Raw genomic sequence first — 22,193 nt, forward strand, 5'->3', positions numbered from 1 at the left:
CTGGCAGCTGTTTGCCTTTGCTTTGTCATGTTCCCCTCTGATTTGCTGCCCTGCCAGTACACACATGCTCATTCTCATCCTCCAACCATGTGGAGTAGCTGGACCTGCCCCACTGTCTGACTTGCTCCTGCCTCCTAGCCTGTGTGCCTGCTGCTCCATTTGCCCAGAATTCCCCTCCTCCCCACATCCGCCCCACTCCTCCTCCCTGGCTGGCTGCAGCTTCATCACCAGGATTCAGGTTCCTTGTCACTAATCAGGAAATGTTCGATGAACTTGTACTGTGCTCCAAGCACTATGATGCACGTTAAGCATTCAAAGAGAAGGTGTTTTTCTCCAGGCAGCTTTTCCTGAGCCTTCCAGACACAAGTTCTCTGCTCAGTATTCTCATGTGTGCCTTACACTAACCACATGGTGTTGTCATTGTTAATATATATGTTTGTAGAAAGTCAAAAAGTACTTCACAACCAAAGAAGGAGATAGAGTACTCAATATAGAACAGTCTACAAATCCATGAATTATCTAACGTTTACTTCAGCTTAATTCACTTAGCTATGGGACTTCTGTTGCCAAGGGCCTTCATTACTAGCCACCAGTTATAGTTAATGTGCAGATATAATTCCCAAAGTCTCTACACTGATTCATGGTAGCCGGCCACATTTTGTCAACATGTTTAGGTCCTGGAGGCTATGTTTAAAGCATGAGAAACACTTAAAACACATACATTGGAATTGGGTGTAAAGAGAATCACTTAGAAAATCAGTCATTGTTAAACAGTTGCTAAACTGAAATAACCTATACTTCTGAAATACATTTCATATTCACACAAACCACAGAGTTTTGTGAAATTTGATAAATTTTAGAAAATTTGCAGTAAGGCAAAAAAAAAAAAAAAAAGCTTAATACTAAGACTGAAGGTGTCCTATAGACAAGATTAAATATTTTTCATCTAAACCCTCAGATTAGGAATTAATCGGTTCACCACACACACGAATTGGTGATTCCCTCCCTGATGTTTATATTAGGCATGACATGGGCAGTAAAATGCATTCAAGTAGTTTATGGGTGCAAATTCCTTATGGAATAAAATGTCAGGAACACATGATTGTTGGTGCAGCGTTTCCTAGTTCTTCATTGATCCATTGTCCTAACACTGATAAACAACTTTAACATTTTGGTACATTTCTTTCTAATCATTTTTCTATCAATAGTAAAAAAGATGGAGATATATTTTACAAAGTAATTTTGTGAACTTCATTTTGGATTGAACATATTTTCAATTCCTCTCTTTTCCTGTTACACTTAACATTTTTTGTTTTGTTTTATGAAACACGGTCTCACTCTATCACCCAGGCTGGAGTGCAGTGGGTAAGAACACGACTCACTGTGGCCACAACCTCCTGTGCTCAAGCAATCCTCCCACCCCAGCCTCCCAGGTAGCTGTGACTACAGGTGTGCACCACTACACCCAGCTAATTTTTTAATTTTTTGCAGAGACGGGGCCTTGCCATGTTGCCCAGGCTGGACCTGAGTTTAATTAAAAGGATGACAGCAAGACAAAAGCAAAATCACAGATGTAGTTAATATGCAGATTAAATAAGCCACATGTGCACGAACCCTGCTCCAACCCATCAAGACAGAAAATGAGCTGTCAAGTTACATTTGTAGACTGAAGCGGTAAGCAAATTCCAGACATGGGGGCCATCACATGTGTTTCTCTTCCTTGACCCTGGTGCACAGTATTTTCCCAAAAAATTTTTTCCAGGGGGACAGGAGGAACATAAACAGAAAAAAATTAAAACTTTGTCCAGAATAATAGAAAAGTAGACAGTGGAATAATTCAGGATATACCCAATATAAGGAAACAGCCTGTCTGACTTATCATCTGACTTTCTCAGTCAGTTTGCTCACAGAAAAACTGACGAATGATGAAGAACTAGGAAACGCTGCACCAACAGTCATGTGTTCCTGACATTTTATTCCATAAGGAATTTGGACCCATAAACTACAATGTGAGTCGTGCTTTTTAAGTATACGATGGTGGTGCTCTTTGTTGGAACTTGCTGTGTGAATGGCTCAACAATCAGAGCCTAATGCTGCTGTTGTAAACACCGGGACTGTTTTTTTTTCTTTCTTTGTCCATAGTCGTAGCATTCAATATATTTAGGTTTGCCAAATCATCTCCACTTTTGTTAATATTCAAACTGAGCCGGGCATAGTGGCATCTATCCCAGCCATAGGGATGTATGAGGCACAGATCATGCCTAATTTGAGGCGGGAGGATTGCTTGAGCCCAGGAGTTTGAGGCCAGCCTGCTAGTGAGAACTTGTCTCTTAAAAAAAAAATCAAATTGAAACCTTGCTATCCCCCATGCAGCTCTATGCAGTCCATCCACCACCCCCGCCTCCAACTCCCCAAACACTACCACTGTCCTTGAGAATTCATGGTGCATGACCAGTAAGACCACAAAAAAAACAATCCCCATTTCCTCACACTCTACCATTCACCTTTTGGTCTAATGAAAACCCACATCTCACCTAAGGACATAGCTTCTCTTGTAGCCCTCTGAAGTGATGGTGTCTCTCTGAACCCTCTCATCACTGGGCCTTCAGGGGAGGCAGGTACTCTCCTTCCTCCTCCATATTATCTGCAAACGACTGTCTCTTCTTCCTTCCCAAGATGCCAGAGTCCAGCTCAGGCTAGCTGACATCAAACCTCCCATTCCTCCTTGCTGCCACCATCTACAGACTTTTCTGGGTCACCCCCTACTAGAAAATATTAGAATCTGGTTATTGTCACTCTCTTCAATACAACACATGATTCTTAATGATTTCAGTATCCCAGTAGAAAAACCTTCCAGCACCCTGGCCTCTCAGTTCCCTGATTTGCAGTCCTCCAATGATCTTCCCCTCTTTCTACGTAAGCCACCAATAGACATGCTTTAGACCTTGTTGTTACCAGTAGTCTTCATTTCAAGCATTCTATTCTCAACCACCTCCCAACTTTCCATCTCACCCCCTCTAGTATCCAGACTCTATCAGCTCACCACCATACTTCTATCCCATTGATCTTAGCTCATGTCCTCCTGAGGACCCCACTGAGACTCAGTGGTCTGAAATTCTAATCATCAGTTGCATATCCCTTCAAGTCCTTCCTGTTTCCCTCCGTCAGCTTCAGCTGACAAAGCTAAGCCAGTCCTCCTGAAATCCACTGGCGTCCTGTGCTGCACCTGCTCCTGCACCTGGGTGTCTGACATCGTCATGCTGCCTAGTTTCACCTTAGTAGTGCCTAGCGATGCCAGGCAGTGCTGCCCATGTCACTCTGCTTTCCCTTCTCCTAGAAGACGATTTAATACCTTCTCTCATCCCATCTGCCGCACATCCTCCCCACTCAATCATCAATAAGATAAACGGAAGCTGCTGCTGCTAAATGACATGCTGACCTAAATTATTAATATATATTTAGCAAGAAAAAATTGTTTGATCATTTAACATGTGATCAAATGAAGCTAAATTTTATGATGAAGATACAAGGCAGGTGAAATTTCAAAACATGCTAACTAGCAGATCCAAATTACAAGTTTTTATGGCACAATAAAATTAATATTAACCCATAGTTCTCATACAGTTGAAGGGGTTAAAAATGCACCAGTGGACCAAATGCAATATTAACCGTCTCTATTCCAGTTCTTGTTCCCTTCCATGGGAATCTGTGCTGTGAGTGAACTCTGGCTTTGGAGGTTAATGGAGATTCAAGGTGCCAACCTAACATTGGGTAAGATGCCAAGACCCTGGAAATGAGCAAAGATCCTAATTTTCAAGAAAGAGAGGAAGGAACTGAACCTCTTGCTAACTTGATGTTGCCCTAAAAATACTTTTGGTTTGACACTGTGAGCCAGTGGGGTTGGACGGCCGTCCTGAGCAGAACTCCTGGCCGTGCGGTGCTCATCCCACCTTATGGTTGCTGTCATTCACCTGAACCCTGCCGGACTGCTCCCGTTCTTTGAGGGCATTTACTCAACTCCCCCTAACCCCGGAGACCACTCATTCTTCTGAGCTGCCACTTCCTCGGTTCTTGCCTATGCTATCTTGTACTGATAATATCTTCCATTAGTATATCACCTGTCTCACTAATTAGATTGTACTCTCAAGAAGAAGGACTCTCTAAGCCCTTCCATCTCTATTAATGGGTAAGAATTTGATGATGAAAGCAGCTTTACAGCCCTGGCAAGACCCCATCTCTACAAAAAATTAAAGAATTTAGCTGGGCGCGGTGATGCATGCCTGTGGTCCCAGCTACCCAGGAGGCTAAGGTGGGAGAGTCACGTGAGCCTGGAAGGTTGAGGCTGCAGTGAGCCCTGATGGCACCACTGCACTCCATCCTGGGTAACAGAGTGAGACCATGTCTCAAAAAATAATAATAATAAAAGCAAACAGCTCTAGAGTGGGAAGCAGCTGTGGCCAGGCAGTGGGTGGGCAACATGAACATGGTCTGCCCAGTATGTTGAGCTTGCAAAACCCCACTGAAACCCGACATCTTTTCACATGCACTGATGAATGTGACATGCAGACAACAGATAACTCAGTTGTCACTTTCTTTGTCCTCTAACCATCTCTCCCTGTCTCTGTCTCTTGCTCTCTGTGTCTCCCCATTTGAACTGGGCCTTTGAACACAGGATTTTGCATTTGCCTCTCTTCTCTTGCCTCTCATATTTGTTCTAAACGTTGTCCTCTTGTGTATTCCTTTTCTTTCTGCTGCCATCCTGGAGTTAAGCAAACTTCCTTCTACATATTTTTTCTGTAGAAGGAACGTACTGATTAAAGGGGTCAGGGAGGCAGCTGGCAAAGATATCAAGAGAAGTGACATCGACAACATCATACCCCACAAAAAATAACATCTCAGGAGCATCCTTCCTACCCCTCCCCTTTCCAACAATGAGTCTTTAAAATAGTGAGTTTGGTTAATAATGATTATTGTTTTTGTTTTGTTTTGTTTGAGATGGAGTCTCGCTCTACTGCCCAGGCTGGAGTGCAGTGACGTAATCTTGGCTCACTGCAACCCCCATCTCCCGGGTTCAAGTGATTCTCCTGCCTCACCCTCTCACGTAGCTGGGATTACAGGCACGTGCCACCATGCCTGGCTAATTTTTGTATTTTTAGTAGAGATGGGGTTTTGACATGTTGCCCGGGCTGGTCTCAAACTCCTGACCTCAAGTGATCTGCCCACCTCAGCCTCCCAAGCTGCTGGGATTACAGGCTTGAGCCACCGCACCCAGTCAATAAAAATTATTTTTTAATTCTCCGTTTAAGAAGTCAGAGTGATAAGATTAGGGGAGCTATCTCTTCAAATTTTTATGTATTTTCCAAATTCTTTATAATGAACTCATATTCCTTTTATAATCAGAGAAGAACAATTTTTAAAGCAATGTGGTACACAAAATATCTTCAGACTTCTATGGAAAATGTAATTACCATGAACTTGAAACCTGGACTGCTAAAATCATCATCTCAGTATGCTGATACTGTTAAAAAAGATGAAAGGGTGATTAAATTATAGTCTTCGTGGGCAGAGTGGTGAGGAATGGAAAGATAACTCCTATTTTTCCCTCTACCTAAAAACCACATGGCAAGTCCAGAAGACAGACCCTTCAGCTGATATGAGAGATTCTGCTGGAGTGAAACCCTGGGGATGTACTTGCCAAAAGATTTAGGCTCCAGGAACCATGAGAAAAACAAAGAATGTGGAAAGAGGGATATATCTGAAACAAAACTGAGGAGAAATAATTTTTGTTATACTTTGCAACAGTTCTATCTTTGTAAAAGATGAGTTTTAGAGCTCATAAGTAGGAAAGAAATAAACAGCATTTGGCATGAGTGAGGAAATATTTATTATTAAAATAGATATAATTTACCAAATGTCACCATCACATGATTTTTTTTTTTTTTTTTTTTTTTTTTTAGACAGAATCTCATTCTGTCACCCAGGCTGGAGTGCAGTGGTGCAATCTCAGCTCACTGCAACCTCCACTTCCTGGGTTCAAGTGATTCTCTTGCCTCAGCCTCCCAAGTAGCTGGGATTACAGGCATGTGCCACCACGCCTGGCTAATTTTTGTATTTTTAGTAGAGTTGGGGTTTCACCATGTAGGCTGGTCTCGAACTCCTGACCTCAGGTGATCCGCCGGCCTCAGCCTCCCAAAGTGCTGGGATTACAGGCGTGAGCCACCGCGCCTGGCCTAGTGTCACCATCATTTGAGACAGGTGAATGCAGTACAGCAGAATTGCAAAGCAACTTGCCTTTTCCTCAGGACCACTCCTGCGAATGCCTGGGCCTATAGACCTCTTGCCTCCCATCCCTGGAGGAAATTTGAGTAGGTCTCATCATTTTCATAATTTTTCTTGTCGCTTTTGCATCATAAAATATTATCTTGCCACTTTTAGTCATTACAAATTATCATTTTTAGTAATTAAATGCCTGGCCCAGTATAATAGCAAAAATAGTGAACCCAAGGATCTCCCCTCTCCAGTTCAGATCTGCAGTGGGGGAAGGGGCTAGGGTTTCTCCTCGCCAGCCCGCCATCATCTGCCCCCTGCCACACCTGGCGTCTGACCCTCCTCTCCTCCTCCATCAAAATGTGGCTACAGCCGAGCCTGTTTCCAACAACTTCTTTCCAGGCTGTTATCTGGATTGCTTTCCAAAACATTCCTAAGAAAGAACAAGTTGCATGCTGCGTATCCTCAGGGATTTTTCTTTGCTGGGGAGAGGAGCAGGAGGTTCAGGTGGCATGGGCATTGTCTTATCGGTTTCTGGGACTGAACCTCCTGTGTCTTCTGAGATGGGCATTTGCAGAGTTCTTCACTGAGAACCCCCAGGATAGTTCAGCAGTGCTTGGACCACCCAAGCTGGAGAGCCCAGCACTCTCTCACTCTCCTCCTGCCTTGCTCACTGTTGTGTTCCAAGTTCCTCAAAGAGACGTGTTTCGGTCGTGCAGGTTCACACACACCCAGTACGGCTCACACCCGGTGGGCAGAGCTCGGCCTGGGCATGAGCCTGGAACTGCTTAAAGCCAGTCTTCTGGGCTTGTTGTAGTGGGGATGGATTTACAGAAATTATGAGGGCAGAGGCACTAGGGGGTTTGGGGGGAGAGGTGGGGCAGAGAGGTGGGTTGGGGGTTAGAATGAGGGCAGCCCTTCTCAAAACGGAGCTTGATGGGGGAGGCGAAGGCTTCAGGAGCCCCATCTTCCTGGGTCATCATTTCACTAACCAGCACACTGCAGTGAGCCCTTTCCGTGACCCCTTTCAGTGACCAACCTCTGATAGAGAACCCACATTTCCTGTGTCCACAAACCCACCAAGAAAAGCTGTCAAATGCCTTGCCGACTATTCGCGTAGTTCCTTATGTTTGGAGCACAGCTTCCCATTCTGGGGCTACAGATCCCTGTGAGAACACAAACTGCAACTCTTGTGTTGCTTTCACAATCGGTGATGACTAGAAGGACACCTGCTGTCCTCTGTGGGTCCTCCAAACATTGTTTGACCTTAAAAAGGGATGTTAGTATTTGAAATCACTGATTCGGACACAATGGAACCGAAACCAAGTCTGACAGGGTGTTTCATTAGAATCAGCCGGAGAGATCTTTTAAAATCCACATTCCTAGGCCTTGCTGCCAATACGTGTCAATCTTGATTTTTAAAAAGGTGATTTTAAAAAGATGATTGCGATGTGCACAGGTCAGGAACCATTGAAAAGCACCACCTATGTGTCAACCCGGCAACTCAGGCGAAAGCCAGCAAGAAGCATGGATGGCTTCATCAGAAGTTGCCAGCGAGGAGCATGGACGGCTTCATCAGAAGTTGACGTGACGCTTGTAAGCCAAAAATAAAATCCTAAGGCCTCCCAACCGTCTGCATGGACCCCTCTTCTCTGCCAAGGGCATTCCAGAGTCAACCTTAACATCTAGTTCAGGCCATGATGGAAGAGAGAGTCAGGCCTCTTTATATCCCTCCAGCATTAACATCAATGCAGACATAAAGTCTGATAAAAAACATTGACAGTCTATTCTCTCTGAAGCCTGATACTTGGCGGCTTCACTTGCATAATAAAACCTTGGACTTAAAAAGTAAAGTCTTAAAAAGTAGAAAGTAAACCCCTTTCTACTGATAATAACTCTTTCAACCAATTGCCAATCAGAGAAATTTTAAATCTATCTATGACCTGGAAGCACCCCCTTCCTTCCAGCTGTCCTGCCCTTCCAGATGGAACCAATGTAAATCTTACATGTATGGACTGATGTATTATGCATCCCTAACATGTTTAAAAGCAAGCTGTACCCTGATCCCCTTGGGCACATGTCCTTAGGACTGCCTGAGAGTATGTCACGGGTGCTCCTTAGCATTGGCAAAATAAACTTTCTTAATTGACTGAGACTGTCTCAGATATTTTGGGTTCATACCCTCATGAAACAAGGAGAGAATACCCCCACACATACAACGAAGCCCTAAATGGTGTGATTTCTTTGGTAATGGCTTTGCTAAGGGCAGCCACTGTTGTAAACAGGGCAGGGTGGAGGAGGGGGTGTTGGAGGTATGGTGGGATATAAGGATGAAGTCGACCTTAGAGTGGGGGAGAGAACAAGGACAGAGATTAAATGTGCCTTCTTTAACACAGCCTTTCTGAGTCCTGACGCTGTCCCAGGCACTGTGCAGTACGAAGGTAAGCGCGGAGAATGAAATGGCCAACTCTGTGGGGGTCCACTAGGAAGGTTCACAAAAGAGGGGACCCCCTCAGCTGTATCTTAAATAGAATTTGCCCATCACAGTCGGTTGGATGAGGCTAGGAAGAATGTCCAGGTTGGGGAACAACACTTTGGAAAAGAATGGAGATGAGAAGGAGCACGGCCCAAAGTTCCAGGAACTGTCAATATTTGCCAGCCTTGGTGTGGGAGTGGCAGCGTGGGAGGGGGCAGGAGACAGAGCAGGGCCAGCCTCTGAAGAGCCTCGAGTGTTAAGTACCATTTGGGAATTTGTTCTGGGGAAACAGAAGGCCATTGAAGAGTTTAATGAAAGAAGTGGCATTAGCTGGCAAGCTTGTGGAGAAATGGTTAGCAGGGCCACTGGGTTAGCAGGGAGAGTTGCTGGGGGTATTGGGATAGTCCTGGTTGGGAGCTCTGAGGCCTTTAAACAGATCACTGGGATGAAAGTGGCTACAGTCAGGTGATGGGCTGATTAACTGACCATTTAATCAGGGGGAAGATGACTTCCAACTTCCTGTTTTGGTGGTTAGGGATGGAGCCAGGGCTCTGAAACTAGTGATGCAGGAGGAAGAGTGGGTGGTAGGGGTATGGGTGAGTCCAGTGGGGACAGAACTCTGCAACCTCAGCAATTCATGGGAGGTGGAATCTGAGAAGGAGCCGCCAGAAGAATGGGATAGAAGCCCAGGAGAAGAAATATTTCCAGGAGGGGGCCGGGCGCCGTGGCTCACGCCTGTAATCCCAGCACTTTGGGAGGCCGAGGCGGGCGGATCTTGGGGTCAGGAGATCGAGACCATCCTGGCTAACACGGTGAAACCCCGTCTCTACTGAAAATACAAAAAATTAGCCGGGCGTGGTGGCGGGCGCCTGTAGTCACAGCTACTCAGGAGGCTGAGGCAGGAGAATGGCGTGAACCCGGGAGGCGGAGCTTGCAGTGAGTAGAGATCGCGCCACTGCACTCCAGCCTGGGCGACAGAACGAGACTCCATCTCAAAAAAAAAGAAATACTTCCAGGAGGGAGTCCTACACTGTGCTACCAAGAGAGGGAGGGAAGAGGATGAGGGAGGACAGAAGGAGGACTAGGGGAAGCGGTGGGAGGATTAGAGAGGCTTGGGTGGCTGGAGGAAGACAGGAGAAGACACAGGGAGGGATGGGAGGAAGAGTGGGGTGGGGAGGGTTGGGGGAGGGTGTGGGGGCAGAGGGTGGAGGAAGCGGTGGGAGGATAAGAGGAGGATGGAGGGGATTGAGGGAAACAGCTGGAGGCTGAGGAAAGATGGGGTTGGGGGGTGGTGGGAAGGGTAGGGGATGCTGGGGGAGGCAGCCTTCTATTTCCATAGGACAAATTTGATACCCTTCTAATCCCTTCAGTGGCCTTCTATTTCCCTAGAACAAATTCCCAAATGGTACTTAACACTCAAGGCCCTTCAGAGGCTGACCCCTGCTCTGTCTACTGCCCCCTCCCATGCTGCCACCCCAGCCCCAAGGCTGGCAAATATTGACAGTTCCTGGACTTTTGGGCCACCCTCCTTCTCATCTCTATTCTTTTCCAAAGTGTTGTTCCCCCACCTGGACATTCTTCCTAGCCGCATCCAACTGATGTGATGGACAAACTATACTTCAGATACAGCTCGGGGAGGGGGGGGGGGGTCCCTTCTTTTGTGAACCTTCCTAGTGGACCCCAAGCAGAGTTGATAACTCCATCCTCTGTGCACAGTGCCTAGGACATGGTCCGGACTCAGAAACGCTGTGCTAAGTAACACACATTTAAACTGTTTCCTTGTCTTCTCCCCTACTCTAAGGTTGGCTTCATCCTTATATCCTACTGATACGGTTTGGCTCTGTGACCCCACCCAAATCTCATCTCGAATTGTATTCCCCATAATTGCCATGTGTCAAGGGAGGGACTTGGGACTTGATTGGATCACGTCAGCGGTTTCCCTCGTGCTGTTCTCGTGATAGTGAGTGAATTCTCACGAGATCTGTTGGATGTATAAGGGGCTTTTGGCCCTTTTGCTCCGCACCTCTCTTCCTGCAGCCATGTGATGAAGGACGTGTTTGCTTCTATTTCCGCCATGATTTTAAGTTTCCTGAGGCTTCCCCAGCCATGTGGAACTGTGAGTCAATTAAACCTCTTTTCTTTATAAATTACCTTGTCTCAGGCGGTTCTTTATAGCAGTGTGAAAACGGGCTAATACACCTACCGTACTTCTAACCCCCAACTCCTGACCCACCCTGCCCTGTTTACAAGAGTGGCTGGCCTTAGCAAGCCATTATTGAAGAAACCACACCATTTAGGACTTCACTGTACACGGTGGGGTATTCGCCGCTTGTTTCACGGGGCGCACACCAACTTCCGTTTTTGTTTGTTTGTTTGGAGACAGGATCTTGCCCTTTTGCCCTGGCTGAAGTACAGTGGTGTGATCTCAGCTCACTGCTGCCTCGAACTCCTGCGCTCAAGTGATCCTCTCACCTCTGCCTCCTAAGTAGCTGGGACTACAGGTGTGCAACACCACGCCTGGCTAAGTTTTGCATTTTTGTATTTTTTTTTTTTTTTGTAGAGACGAGGTCTCTCCATGTTGCCCAGGCTGGTTTCAAACTCCTGAGCTCAAGTGATCCTCCTTGTTGGCCTCCCAAAGTGCTGGGATTACAGGTGTGAGCCATTGTCCCCAGCCCGCACCAACTTCTGATGAAGTCAGGCTCCTTATTGGCTTTTTCCTGAGTTGCCAGGTTGACACATCGGTGGGTGCTTTTCGATGGTTCCCAACCTACGCACGTCGTGATCATCCTTGGACCTTTTCAAAAACCAAGATTGACGCTTGTTGGCAGCAAGGCCTAGGAATGTGGAGGCTGAAGGAGGTGAGGGGAGGTGCTGGGAGACCCGGAAGGCCGGGAGTGTGAACTGCAGGCCCCGCGGAAGGCAGAGGTCTCGCTCCTGGATCCGGAAGAAGGCTGCTGAGTGGGCTTTCATTTCTCGTGTATGTGCAGTGTCTTCTGAAGATGTAATTGATGTTTATTTCTCTGAATAAGCTTGATTATAATGGCAAATAGGGATAATAAATTAACTATAATAAGAGTGACATTGACACTGAAAAACATTGCCTGGGGCGCTTGTCCCGGGTGTCCCCGCCCCGCGGCCCCTCCAGCCCCGCCTGCTCTACGCCCCTCCCCTCCACGCCCAGGGGGCGTGGCAACCCGGAGTCCCGCCCCTACCCAGGGCACGTGATCTGTCAGTTCGCGGAGAGGGAAGAATATGGCCGCCGGGTGTGGTGAGGACGACGCGCTTGCAGTCGCCGTCTCTTGCTTTCCCGTCCTCTGACATCACCTGCAGCCGAGCGGGCCCGTTCCGCCGGAGCTGAGGACCAGGTTGGGAGACGGTCAGTGTGGAGGCCGATCCGCGCGAGGCTTTGCCGCGGGACTGGGGAGGAGACGGGGGCGAGGCCGGGCTCGGGGAGTCGGGCGGGGAGGTGGGACAGCCGGGGTGTGCGCGGGAGGGGCGAGCTCGGGCTGGGGGTCCGGGGGAGGGCATGGCGCGGGCCCCGGACGCTCGGTCCCGGCTTTCGGGGCGAGTCCGCGTTTCTTGGAGCGCCGGGAAGGTCTCCGACCTTGTAGTCTCAGGTGGTCTGTCTCCTTAGGGGCCCCTCGGGTGGGTTGGGGTGAAGGGTGTTGGTAAAACTGTTTTTTTTCTTTTGCCAAGCAGCCTCTGGCACATCCACCACCTTGACAGCCCCCTTAGCTGGTACCGCTAATCGTTCTAGGTTCCTCTTTCTAGACTTCCATGGGCCGGGAGGTGGTGTTTTCTCCCTTGTTTTTATCGTGGGCTCCATTGCTCCATTGTCCTGTGCAGGCTTTTAAACGCCTGGCAAAATAGTGCAAGCCATTGATTTCCACGCCTCCAAGATTTGTTTATAGGGAAATAATTTCTTCATCACTTTGTAATGTTGGAATTTTTATTCTTTCTAGTTCACAGGTTTAAACCGATGAAGAATTTTTTATGAATAACTATTTATGCAGCCATCTCTGCTCCCTATGGGCACTTGTTAAAAATGTAGATTTCTTAGCGTTTTAGAGATTCCTATTCGTTCGGCCTGAGGTGTGGCTCGGGAATCACCCCTTCAGGTTCGTTCCTGTCCACATTTTGACAACACTGAGGACCAGACATCTACACCTTTTTAAACCACAGTGGGGTATTGAGTGCAGAGCCCAGGTTGGGAAATGCTGTGGCCAGGTGTGTTCTTTGTTCTCTTCTAGCTTTACTAGCATGGACTACTTTCATCAGAATCATTTTGGGGTGCTTCTTAAAATGTCAGTTTCTGGGCACCACCCCAGATCTAGGGAATGGGATTCTCCTGGGGAGGAGCTCAAGGGATATGTGTATTTGACAAGCTTCCCAAATAATTTTGATGCACACAAGTTTGAGAATTCTAGTCTACACCCTTTGTGTGAATAATTTCCAGATCATTCACACACAGTGTGATCGATATCTTTTTCCAAGTATTGGGTGGGTTTCTCCAACCTAGCTCTTTTGAAACACTTCAAATTCAGCCTGGCCAAAGCACCCCATAGCCCCATTCACCCAGCTGGGGAGGTGGGAGGGAGGAGACATAGCTAAGTAGAGAAAAGTCTACTTTTTCTCCTGCTTTTTTTTTTTTTTTTTTGTTAAGGGCAGCTCCGTTCTTCAGTCACCTATGCTGGGCCTCTGGTCATCTTCCACCCGTTTTCTTCTCCAACCAGTCACATAGTTTTATCTTTATATCCAGAATATCTCTTCTGGATATTTTGATAGTTCAAATATCAGGGATTTTATATTTTTCAAGTTAATATCTCTCATTTCTTCTCTATTCCCACTGCCTCTCTTGTGTACTGTCTGTTTGGTGATTCCTTGACTGGTATCTAGGGCCCTGATTCTTTGTATTTTTCCAGTCTGGGTCACATACACTGCCAGATTAATTTTTATAGGATCATGTATGAATGTGCCATCCCCTTCTGCTTTTGCTCAAGAACGGTCAGTTTCTCCATTTTATGTGCTACTGTATTTGTCGGGGCTGTTTAGAAGACAACAGAAACTTAAATCTTTTACTTCAAGGAAAAGGAGATAATAGGATTGAACAAGAGTCAGAAAGAAGTCAGGATCCCAGGTAGCTCCATTTTCTACATCTCCCTGGGGCAACTTTTTTTTTTTTTTTTTTTTTTGAGACAGGGTGTGACGCTGTTGCCCAGGCTGGAGTGCAGGTGGTGTGATCTTGGCTCACTGCAGCCCTGACCTCCTCTTAGGGGCCACATTTGTTCTCTTACTTAGGAGGAGTCTCTTTTCTGTTCATATCTGTTGTGTTCTCTCTTTGCTGATTGGCTGTCTCAGAACTGTATCATTTTATGTGTGACCCATACTGATTGGCCCAGTCTCTGGTTTCTAATTCCCAGTTCTACAGAGAGAAGTCTGATTGGCCCAGCTTATCTTTTTCAACAGTTTCATGCCACAGACCATATGCCCATCCCTGGGTATGGCTGATGCTAGAGAACATGGCTGTTGAGGGTAGCAGGGGCTGTGGGTGGACAAAGTCCTCCAGAAGAGGTATCTTTAGCATACCTATGCAGTTATTCAATTTGACGGTTATCTATTAAGTTTCTACCTGTTCTAGATTTGTAATAGGTTCTGGGGATATAAGAATGAAGGAGAGAGACAGCCCTTAATAAATTAGTTCAAGGCTGGGCATGCAGGCTCACACCTGTAATCTCAGTGCTTTGGGAGGCTAAGGCAGGAGGATCACTTCAGGCTAGGAGTTCAAGAGCAGCCTTGGCAATATAGCAAGACCTGTCTCTACAAAAATTAAAAATGTAAACAATTATCTGGGTGTGTTGGCATGCACCTGTAGTCCCAGCTACTCAGGGAGGGTGAGGCAGGAGGATCACTTGAGTCCAGGAGTTTGAGTCTGCAGTGAGCTATGAATGTGCCACTGCACTCCATCCTGGGCAATAGAGCCAGACCCTGTCTCAATAAAAATAAATAACTAAATACATACATACATACGTACATACATATACATACATAAGTTAGTTTATAGGTGACCCACGAGTGGGGTTTTGAAGGGTATGTTTTGACTTGTTAAGAATGTTAAAGTCGGGTCAGGCATTCCAGGTAGTTGGATCAGCCTGGGCATGTCCGTTCATTCTACCGATACTGGGTTCTGTGGTGTACCAGGCACTTCTCTTAAGTGCTGGAGATTCAGCAGTGAACAAAACAGAGATAGTCTTTATTCTCATTGAGCTACATTTGTTTGGCTACGGAAAGCAGACCAAAAACAAAGTATGTGGTATGTGGAGTGATGCTAGGTGTTATAAAGAAGACCTTTAAAGTAGGGCTGTGGAAGGGGGATAGAGTAGAGGGGGAGAGGGGAGAGGGCTGTTTTATACACGTATAAATGGTATACACCATTTATATATGGTGGTCAGAGAAGCTCTGATCAGGTGACGTACGTACAGAAAGTCACTGTGGCCTGAGCAGAGTCAAGGAGAAGGAGCAGCAAGAGTTGAGCTTAGGGAGGTGGAGAAGGGGTGGAATAGATCAAGCAGGGCCTTGTTGGCCCTGGTAGGGATCTGGGATTTTGAGTGAGAGGGCAACCGTTGGGGTGTTTTGAGCACAGAATGGTTTAAGAAGACATGATTCAGGAGGACCACTTAGGCCTCTGTGTCGAGGGGGCAAGTGCTGCCACCCAGGCCCAGGAATGTCAGCACCAGGGTAGGCTCTGGGGACTGCATAGGGGTGATTGTTGCTGGAGACTTAAGTGGGAGGAGGAGAAGAGGGACTGGAGATAGAGGACCATGGGAGGGGCCACATTCAGGAACTTACTGTGTCATATCTGGAGGATAAGAAATAAGTAAGCATTGGGCAGCATGGCCACTATTGTTGTTTTCATGCACTGTGTCTGTAACTGGAGAAAAGTTATAGGGTGCGTCTATTAACCGATTGGCCTTTTGGTGAAAGCATTTTGAATACATTTAGACATTTTGCCTATTAAATTGGCAAGTTCTAAAAATGAGCTTAGTACAACATAAATTTTTTGTTCTGACATTGCTGTTGGCTACATCTGCCATTTTCAAAATGGGTGGCAAGACATTAATTTTTTTGCTAATTGTGCAAAAGAATGTATAGCCTTATATTCCCATTAGACAGAAAATGCTGTGGACATTAGATTCAACTGATGTCCATTTATTCAAGAAATATAGTGTCTTGTATGGGCCAGCTATTAAGCTAAGTGTTGGGTATTTGGTATAGAACAAAAGAAAATGATTCGTTCCTTTTTTTTTTAAGGAGGGGGGGAGGAGTCAGAAGCTTATATTATTTATGCGCGGGAATGCTATGTCGGGGGCGCCAATTATTAGGGGCACTAGTCAGTTGCCAAAGCCTCCAATCATAATGGGCATGACCATAAAAAAAATTATTACGAATGCATGGGCCGTGACGATAACATTGTAGATATGGTCGTTGCCTAGGAGGTTGCCGGGCTGGCCTAGTTCAGCCCGAATGAGGAGGCTTAGGGCAGTGCCTAGGACTCCAGCTCATGCGCCGAATAACAAGTATAGTGTTCTTATATCCTAGTGGGGAGACAGCTATTAATCAGATAAATATGTCCCATTCCAGCAGGTGTAGCTAAAAAAAAAAAAAAAAAGACAAATTTAAAAAACGTAAATATGTAAATTACAAGTTTAGTAAAGTGTTATGAAGGAATAAAAAAGATTCTATAATAGAGAACAATCCAGGTAATGAGAATCAACCAAGAAAGGGTGGTTAAGAAATGATCATATTCTGTTATTATGTAAAACAGCTAATGTTTATTGGCTTCATATGGGTTAAGTATTATTTTAATCCCATTGCATGTAATTGTGCAGTTATTTGAAGATGGGGAAACTCAGACACTGAGGTGAAGAAACTAGCCCAGGAGACAGGGAGTGATAAAGAGAGGTTGGTTAATAAGTACAGACATACAGTTAGGTAGAAGGAGTAAGCTCTAGTGTTCAGCAGCATGGCACTATGCTTAACAGTTTATTGTGTATTTTATTGTTTATTGTATATTTTAAAGTAGCTAGAAGATAAGATTTGAGATGTTCCCAGCACCAAGAAATGATAAAAGTTTGAGGTGATGGATATCCTAAATACTGATTTGATCATCACACATCCTATGCATGTAATCCAAATGTTACACATGCCCCATAAATATGTACAATTATTATGTATTAGTTAAAAAAATTAAAGAAAAAAAAAAGAAACTAGCCTGAGATGATATAATGGTCAGTAGTAAAGTCAGGAGTCAAACCAAGGCAGTCTGGCTCTAGGGTCCATACTTTTGACCACTAGACAGCTTCGTTTTAAGCCGAAAGGGCTTTTGGAAGTGAACGTTGAAACTGAAATGTGAAAGATGAGAAGCTGTAGTTTTCCTCCTGTGATGAAACATTTTTTTTTTTCTATTGAAAATGAACGTAGACTTACTATTATCAAGTAAAACAATACAGCACAAAGACGTGTAAAGGCAAAGCTAATCATCTCCTCCTTTTAGTCCTACATGGTAAGATAACGAATTTTACAGCCAGGTGTGTGTCCTTCCACACTTTTCTTTTTGTTCATGTGTCCACACTGGATAGATACATATATGGGGGTCTTATTTATTTTATCAAATAGAATTATACTACACACGTGCTCTTTAACATGACAGTGTGTCATTGGTTTTACTATTGTGTGTATCAACAGATGTGGATTTAATGTTCTAATTTTATTTTGTAATTTCTAGGCACTTACATATGTGCTTACAAACATCTTATGACATTTAATAATCAATTATTCAGTGAAATTTATTAAACACTGTCAGTGCCCTCTAGTCAAAGACTGCCAGGAACATACCTCTAGTTGAACAAAGTTGGTCTTATTAACTCCCTACAATGAAGGAGAATGCATGTCCTAGGGAACGTTGGGGGTCTCTGTAAGAGGTTGTTAGAAAGGACTTAGAAGATTCAAGACAATGTTAGGTGATTCGGGGAAGAGTTTAAGGAAGCAAAGCTTTGCTCAGTCTTGGGTGCTTCAGGAATAAGGAGGAGTGGGAATTCTGCAATTGGATATTTAAAATCTTGACGAAAAGGCAAGAGGTATGGAGTAAGGCTAAAGCTGTAATTGATAAAGAAGCAGCAATCCTTCATATTAGCCACGATAGGAAGATGTTTGGGCGTTTTGTGGTTTGGGTGATGTTCATGTTTTTGTCTGTGTTCGGATATGATTCCAGAGTAGTCTTATTTTTGTCTTCATATCCTGGTGACAGAGTGACCTTGTTTGATGTTGGCATTCTTTGAAATTGTTGCATTTATGTTAGAACACCAAGTCTGGCTGTGTGTGCCAGGTCAGTTCCCGACAGTTAGGGGCTGCTTTTCTCTCTCACCTCCTGTTGTGTAGGCATTGTGCTAGATATAAAGCAGATCCTGCTGCAAGAACTTCTAGTCTAAGGGAGATGTGGAGAGAGTAAGTAAAATGGAGAGGAGAGTTGAGTGTGATGTGAGCAGTCTACAACTAGATGTGTATACACAGGTGTGGAGGAGCCCAGGGCCTGGCCCAGCTTGGGGTAAGCAGCCAGTCAATGAAGGCTTCCAGAAGATCTGTTAGAGCCATGTTCTTAAGGATGGGTAGGAGCTGTCCAGGCATATATACGTGGAGAATGGACTTTCTAAGCAGAGGGGGCATTAAGTGCAAAGGTCTGGAAAGAACAAAGTGTGGGGCAGTGAAGGAGCTGCAAGTAGATCAGTCTGGCTGGAGCTGGAAGTGTAGATGTGACTGTGTAGAGGGTGGGAGGGATGGGGCTGAGGAGGAGAGAAAGAGATGAGGCTGGAATGGTAAGATGGGGCCAGATTGTGAAGGATCTGCATGCCCTCATCATAATCAAGAATTGAACTTACTGAGTTTTCGCTCTGCTCAGTGGAGAGCAAAGCTTTCCGTAGGAATTGTGTATTTGCATCTTTACAATGGCTTTAAAAGCCTTAGAAGGCCTAAGTTCCTTGAATAACTTGTAAGCAGTAAAGCTGTCATCTGTCCTCCCAACCTTGGTTTTAGGAGAAATGTATTGTAGGTCACTCTTGCTTCAGTGTGGCAAATGGATTGCAGGGGGCAGGCCTGGAGAGAGGAGGCAAAAGTTGCTACCCTGTCACATTGATCTGGGTGAGAGATGGTGTAGTAGATGTTTTTAGGATTGATGCCTAGATCACAACTGTTTACTCTTTTCTGGAAACAGTGCCAATATGGTGTGACCTTGTAACCCCCTCCCAACTTTGGGTCTCTATTTGCTTGGTTCTGGGTGTGCAACAGATCCAGCCTGGGCAGTCAGAGCCCTTTTCTGGGACTGTTGGATCTGGGAACAAAGAATAGCCTTCTTTCTCTGGTGTTAGAGACTATCTGATTTAGGCCAGGTGCAGTGGCTCACGCCTGTAATCCCAACACTTTGGGAGGCAGAGGCAGGCGCATCACTTGAGCCCAGGAGTTTGAGACCAGCCTGGGCAACATGGTGAAACCTCATTTCTACAAAAAATAGAAAAATTAGCCGGGCATGGTGGTGTGCGCCTGTAGTCCCAACTACTCAGGAGGTTGAGGTGGGAGGATCGCTTGAGCCCTAGAGGTCAAGGCTGCAGTGAGCCATGATCGTGCTACTGCACTCCAGTCTGAGTGACAGGTGAGACCCTGTCTCAAAAAATAAATAAACGATCTGATTTGAGGCTGGATGGCTGTGGGAAGCCATATTTCCCTTTGTGTGGAAGTAGTTGGTCTAGAATGAAAGTAGATTAAGCCAGTAGAGAAAGAGAATCCTCCTGGTATTTGAGGTCCAGTGGCGGCCACTCTTCCTGTAGTGTGGTTATGGGAAATAAACCAGTGTACTTCAAATACATTTTTCTGTTTTGCTTAAGCTAGTTTAAATTAGTCTCTTGCAAGCTTAGGGGTCTTGATTAGTATAGATGGTGAAGGCCTAAACTAAGGCACTGAGTGTAGGGTTGGGTGATGTCACATTTTAGGGGGTAAACTGGATAAAAATGGTAGCTGTGTGACTCAGAGGGAGATGGATGCCTTGGTAGAATGGAGATGAGAATGGTGTTCTGCATGGAAGGAGCACATTGAGCATAGGCGGGAGTGTGGAGCAGCACTGGGGGAGTGTGGTGAATTTGAGTTCTTCTGCTTGGCTGGGCTGTGGGGTGAGCTGGGGCTGGTATAGAGGGAGAGCCAGATCCTGCAAGCCTCACTGAGGCCTTAGGCTTGATCCTAGAAGGAGTGGGAATGAATGAAGGAGTGGGAATGAATGAAGGTGGGTATTGGTTATGACTGCTAATACAAAACCTCACTGCTTTCTAATGATAGAAGCATCACATTCCAGAACATGTAGGAGATAAAGGTTTTAAAGAAAGTAAAAATTACACTAATGCCCATCACCATTTGTTCTTTTTTTATTTCCAGTATTTAAAAATGTATAGATTTAAAATAGCTGAGATGCTGGATATATAGCTCTTAATCTTTTACCTCCTTTCTTCTATCATGAGCATTTTTCTGTAACACATTTTTTGAGACATTTTGATGATTGTATATCATCCTACTTTGTGAATTTTTATAATTTATATAATATCCATTTCTAAGATTTTTGTTCTTATGGATAAAATTGTTTTACTTAAAATCTTAAAATTTTGTTCATGTTTCTCATGTTTTTAGAATAACTCCTAGAAGTGAAACTATGGGATCAAATAACATCATTTTTTAAAATAATAGTTTTTCAACCCAAGAGTATAAATTCAAGTTGCTCTGAATATATACTCCCTAAAAGTAAGGTATACTGATTTATACTTTACATATCATAACATTCACCCTTTTTAATGGACAGTTCTGAATTTTGACAAATGAATGATTGTGTAACTGCCACCACAGTCAAGACATACAACAGCCATTAACTCGCCAAATTCTCTTGTACTCTTTTGTAGCCATCTCATTCCCGTGCCTTAGACCCTGGCAGCCCCGATCTGTTTTCTGCCCCTGTAGTTTTCCTTTTCCAGAATGCTATCTAAGTAGAATCATATAGTGTGATAGTTTCTGTCCTCTGGCCCCCAGAGATAGATTTCCTTCCTGTGTCAAAACATATTCACTCCATCCCAACACCTCCCCAAAAGTCTCAGTTCATTTCAGCATCAACCCAGAGTCCACAGTTTCATTTAAATCTCATCATCTAAATCAGGTACGAGAGGGTCTCGGTGTAGTCCATCCGGAGGCATGATTCCTTTCCACCTGGGAAACACAAGAATCAAGTTATCTGCTCCAACACAGAGTTAGGGAATGGGCATGGGATATCAGCTATAGACAATCCTGTTCAAGGGTGGAGGAAAAGGAAGGAAAAGAGGATTCACCAGTCCCGAATAATTTCATTTTCATAACAGCAAAAGTTTTCAATTTTGACGAACTCTGGTTTATCAGTTTTCTTTTTTTATGCACCATGCTTTTAGTGTTATATCAAATCTTTCTTAATCTAAGGTCACTAAGGCCATCTGTATTTTCTTCTAGAAGTTTTGTACTTTCAGACATTATATTTAGGTCAATTTTGAGTGAGCACCTGTATGTGGTACAAAGTATTGATTGAGGTTTGTTTATTTATTTGCATTTGGATATCCAATTGAATATAATAAAATTTCTACTCTTTTGGAACTTACAGTGTAGTTATGGTAGACAGACAATAAGCGAACAATATGTCATTTTGTGGATGTTGGCAAGTGCTACAGAGAGCAGTGAAAGCAGGACAAAGGGTTGAGAGTGTAGGGCGACAGTGAAGTCTGTGTGGGGTCGGTACCCTGCCATCCCACATCCGGTGAGACTTTCTAACCAGGTGACCTGACGGAGGTCAGGGGGTGAGCCATGTGCGTGTCCTGTGCAAGAGAATTTTAGGCAGACAGAAAAATAGCACAGAGGCTTGGTGAGGTGGGACAGTGCTCAGTGTGGCCAGGCAGCCAGGAGGGTGAGAGGGAGTGGTAGGAGCTACAGTCACAGGTGTAACACAGGTGAGAGGCTTGCCACTCAGTTATCTTGGCCAAGGTAAAAACATTTGATTTTACTTTGAGCACCTCAAGAAGCCCTTAGAGGGCTTCGAATAAAAGAGGCCACGCTCTGACTTGGTACCACTCACACTGTGGTTCTTCCTCAGTGGTGTGAGTGTCACAGGGAGCTGGATGAAGATGCAGAGTAAGGGGCCCCACTCAGACCTGCTGAGTCAGAACCTCTGACGGTGGGGCCCAGGAGCCTGCTTTAAAAGCTCTGCAGGTGATTTTAATATATGTTAAAGTTTTAAAAAAAGTAATGTAATTTTAATTGACAAATTATATATATTTATGGGGTACAGTGTGATGTTTTGATACACGTATCCGTTGTGGAATGATCAAATCAGGCTAATTAACATATT

At 44.9% G+C, this 22,193-nt stretch overlaps 1 protein-coding gene across 20 annotated transcripts in view; it reads left to right on the forward strand.

Annotated features, from left to right (window-relative positions):
- The first annotated feature begins 11,957 nt into the window (after nucleotides 1-11,957).
- Nucleotides 11,958-22,193, forward strand: part of KIDINS220 (kinase D interacting substrate 220) — a 116,748-nt gene continuing 106,512 nt past the window's right edge. For 8 of the 20 annotated variants that reach the window (XR_010123155.1, XM_063648994.1, XM_054474707.2 and 5 more), the window contains exon 1: nucleotides 11,974-12,119. The gene's annotated coding sequence lies outside the window, so the exon portion shown is untranslated. Of the gene's footprint in view, nucleotides 12,120-22,193 lie in introns of all 20 variants that reach the window. The other 12 variants (XM_054474728.2, XM_054474731.2, XM_054474727.2 and 9 more) reach the window with 5 other exon arrangements.

The sequence above is a fragment of the Pongo pygmaeus genome, chromosome 12, assembly GCF_028885625.2.
Source record: "Pongo pygmaeus isolate AG05252 chromosome 12, NHGRI_mPonPyg2-v2.0_pri, whole genome shotgun sequence".
NCBI lineage: Eukaryota > Metazoa > Chordata > Mammalia > Primates > Hominidae > Pongo > Pongo pygmaeus.